This window comes from Schistocerca serialis, chromosome 2 (genome assembly GCF_023864345.2).
Source record: "Schistocerca serialis cubense isolate TAMUIC-IGC-003099 chromosome 2, iqSchSeri2.2, whole genome shotgun sequence".
Classification (NCBI taxonomy): Eukaryota; Metazoa; Arthropoda; class Insecta; order Orthoptera; family Acrididae; genus Schistocerca; species Schistocerca serialis.
In genome coordinates, this window is record NC_064639.1 from 693,785,071 (window position 1) to 693,789,617 (window position 4,547).

The following is a 4,547-nucleotide window of genomic DNA, read 5'->3' on the forward strand; positions in this document are numbered from 1 at the left end:
AGTATTCGTATGGAGTGTAGCCATGTATGGAAGTGAAACATGGACGATAAATAGTTTGGACAAGAAGAGAATAGAAGCTTTCAAAATGTGGTGCTACAGAAGAATGCTGAAGATTAGATGGGTAGATCACATAACTAATGAGGAAGTATTGAATAGGATTGGGGAGAAGAGAAGTTTGTGGCACAACTTGACCAGAAGAAGGGATCGGTTGGTAGGACATGTTCTGAGGCATCAAGGGATCACCAATTTAGTATTGGAGGGCAGCGTGGAGGGTAAAAATCGTAGAGGGAGACCAAGAGATGAATACACTCAGCAGATTCAGAAGGATGTAGGTTGCGGTAGGTACTGGGAGATGAAAAAGCTTGCACAGGATAGAGTGGCATGGAGAGCTGCATCAAACCAGTCTCAGGACTGAAGACCACAACAACAACAACAGTCAGATGACAGGTGACCATGCATTCTAGCATCTTTCCCAGTGAGGGTCATACTGCACATGACTGGACAATGTGTGTTCCTTCTCTGCTTTCAGAAGAGGTGCTAAAATCGCCTCCTGCCATGAGTTGGGAAAGTCTCTGGTCAATCAAATTGCTTTAAAAAAGGGATAGGAGATTTTCCTTTCCATCCTGTTTGAAGTACTGCAACATGCTGTATGGGATTCAATCCTTGCTTGGTGCATCTCTTTGGCCTGAGACAATGCACACTCAAGCTCCTAGACAGAAAGAGGCAATTGTAGCCTTTGGTGTTGGTGGAATGGGAATTTCAACCACTTCTCTCCATTAATGCTGATGGTGGTGGAAAGCATCAATGGCAGTGATGAACTGAAGTACACTGCCATTGCCTTTGCAATGTCCTCAGGTACACATTGGACACTCCCCTGTCTCAGTACACATTTCCCACATATCCTCCTTATGGTTGCCCATACTTTCGAAGAGTTAGCCCATGAACCATGGACCTTGCCGTTGGTGGGGAGGCTTGCGTGCCTCAGCGATACAGATAGCCGTACCGTAGGTGCAACCACAACGGGGGGGTATCTGTTGAGAGGCCAGACAAACGTGTGGTTCCTGAAGAGGGGCAGCAGCCTTTTCAGTAGTTGCAAGGGCAACAGTCTGGATGATTGACTGATCTGGCCTTGTAACAATAACCAAAACGGCCTTGCTGTGCTGGTACTGCGAACGGCTGAAACCAAGGGGAAACTACAGCCGTAATTTTTCCCGAGGGCATGCAGCTTTACTGTATGATTACATGATGATGGCGTCCTCTTGGGTAAAATATTCCGGAGGTAAAATAGTCCCCCATTCGGATCTCCGGGCGGGGACTACTCAAGAGGATGTCGTTCTCAGGAGAAAGAAAACTGGCGTTCTACGGATCGGAGCGTGGAATGTCAGATCCCTTAATCGGGCAGGTAGGTTAGAAAATTTAAAAAGGGAAATGGATAGGTTGAAGTTAGATATAGTGGGAATTAGTGAAGTTCGGTGGCAGGAGGAACAAGACTTCTGGTCAGGTGACTACAGGGTTATAAACACAAAATCAAATAAGGGGAATGCAGGAGTAGGTTTAATAATGAATAGGAAAATAGGAATGCGGGTAAGCTACTACAAACAGCATAGTGAACACATTATTGTGGCCAAGATAGATACGAAGCCCACACCTACTACAGTAGTACAAGTTTATATGCCAACTAGCTCTGCAGATGACGAAGAAATTGAAGAAATGTATGATGAAATAAAAGAAATTATTCAGATTGTGAAGGGAGACGAAAATTTAATAGTCATGGGTGACTGGAATTCGAGTGTAGGAAATGGGAGAGAAGGAAACATAGTAGGTGAATATGGATTGGGGGACAGAAATGAAAGAGGAAGCCGCTTGGTAGAATTTTGCACAGAGCACAACATAATCATAACTAACACTTGGTTTAAGAATCATGAAAGAAGGTTGTATACATGGAAGAACCCTGGAGATACTAAAAGGTATCAGATAGATTATATAATGGTAAGACAGAGATTTAGGAACCAGGTTTTAAATTGTAAGACATTTCCAGGGGCAGATGTGGACTCTGACCACAATCTATTGGTTATGACCTGTAGATTAAAACTGAAGAAACTGCAAAAAGGTGGGAATTTAAGGAGATGGGACCTGGATAAACTGAAAGAACCAGAGGTTGTACAGAGATTCAGGGAGAGCATAAGGGAGCAATTGACAGGAATGGGGGAAATAAATACAGTAGAAGAAGAATGGGTAGCTTTGAGGGATGAAGTAGTGAAGGCAGCAGAGGATCAAGTAGGTAAAAAGACGAGGGCTAGTAGAAATCCTTGGGTAACAGAAGAAATATTGAATTTAATTGATGAAAGGAGAAAATATAAAAATGCAGTAAGTGAAACAGGCAAAAAGGAATACAAACGTCTCAAAAATGAGATCGACAGGAAGTGCAAAATGGCTAAGCAGGGATGGCTAGAGGACAAATGTAAGGATGTAGAGGCCTATCTCACTAGGGGTAAGATAGATACCGCCTACAGGAAAATTAAAGAGACCTTTGGAGATAAGAGAACGACTGGTATGAATATCAAGAGCTCAGATGGAAACCCAGTTCTAAGCAAAGAAGGGAAAGCAGAAAGGTGGAAGGAGTATATAGAGGGTCTATACAAGGGCGATGTACTTGAGGACAATATTATGGAAATGGAAGAGGATGTAGATGAAGATCAAATGGGAGATACGATACTGCGTGAAGAGTTTGACAGAGCACTGAAAGACCTGAGTCGAAACAAGGCCCCCGGAGTAGACAATATTCCATTGGAACTACTGACGGCCGTGGGAGAGCCAGTCCTGACAAAACTCTACCATCTGGTGAGCAAGATGTATGAAACAGGCGAAATACCCTCAGCCTTCAAGAAGAATATAATAATTCCAATCCCAAAGAAAGCAGGTGTTGACAGATGTGAAAATTACCGAACTATCAGCTTAATAAGTCACAGCTGCAAAATACTAACACGAATTCTTTACAGACGAATGGAAAAACTAGTAGAAGCCAACCTCGGGGAAGATCAGTTTGGATTCCGTAGAAACACTGGAACACGTGAGGCAATACTGACCTTACGACTTATCTTAGAAGAAAGATTAAGGGAAGACAAACCTACGTTTCTAGCATTTGTAGACTTAGAGAAAGCTTTTGACAATGTTGACTGGAATACTCTCTTTCAAATTCTGAAGGTGGCAGGGGTAAAATACAGGGAGCGAAAGGCTATTTACAATTTGTACAGAAACCAGATGGCAGTTATAAGAGTCGAGGGACATGAAAGGGAAGCAGTGGTTGGGAAGGGAGTAAGACAGGGTTGTAGCCTCTCCCCGATGTTGTTCAATCTGTATATTGAGCAAGCAGTAAAGGAAACAAAAGAAAAATTCGGGGTAGGTATTAAAATTCATGGAGAAGAAATAAAAACTTTGAGGTTCGCCGATGACATTGTAATTCTGTCAGAGACAGCAAAGGACTTGGAAGAGCAGTTGAATGGAATGGACAGTGTCTTGAAAGGAGGATATAAGATGAACATCAACAAAAGCAAAACAAGGATAATGGAATGTAGTCTAATTAAGTCGGGTGTGCTGAGGGAATTAGATTAGGAAATGAGGCACTTAAAGTAGTAAAGGAGTTTTGCTATTTGGGGAGCAAAATAACTGATGATGGTCGAAGTAGAGAGGATATAAAATGTAGGCTGGCAATGGCAAGGAAAGCGTTTCTGAAGAAGAGAAATTTGTTAACATCCAGTATTGATTTAAGTGTCAGGAAGTCATTTCTGAAAGTATTCGTATGGAGTGTAGCCATGTATGGAAGTGAAACATGGACGATAAATAGTTTGGACAAGAAGAGAATAGAAGCTTTCAAAATGTGGTGCTACAGAAGAATGCTGAAGATTAGATGGGTAGATCACATAACTAATGAGGAAGTATTGAATAGGATTGGGGAGAAGAGAAGTTTGTGGCACAACTTGACCAGAAGAAGGGATCGGTTGGTAGGACATGTTCTGAGGCATCAAGGGATCACCAATTTAGTATTGGAGGGCAGCGTGGAGGGTAAAAATCGTAGAGGGAGACCAAGAGATGAATACACTCAGCAGATTCAGAAGGATGTAGGTTGCAGTAGGTACTGGGAGATGAAAAAGCTTGCACAGGATAGAGTGGCATGGAGAGCTGCATCAAACCAGTCTCAGGACTGAAGACCACAACAACAACAACAACAACAGTGGAATGATTTACTGAATCCAGGAACAAATGCCATGACCTCTTCATATTCTCTTTGATTGTCCTCGTGTCTTTGCCCTCATGATCCAAAAGGCTCTGAGGCTCATAGCAGTTGGTTGGCATTTGAAATGTCACAAGGCCAGGCATCTTTCCCTGACCACAGAGAGACACTCATCAGTCCACATGGGACACGTCACGTCTGAAGTTGAACTGAGGACTTTGGGATAGATGCAGCAGCTAGTAATGTAATCTGTCAGTTCTGGACACATCTCTGTGTTTAAAAGCAGCTATTTGGATATACAGCCTCCAGTTTGCTC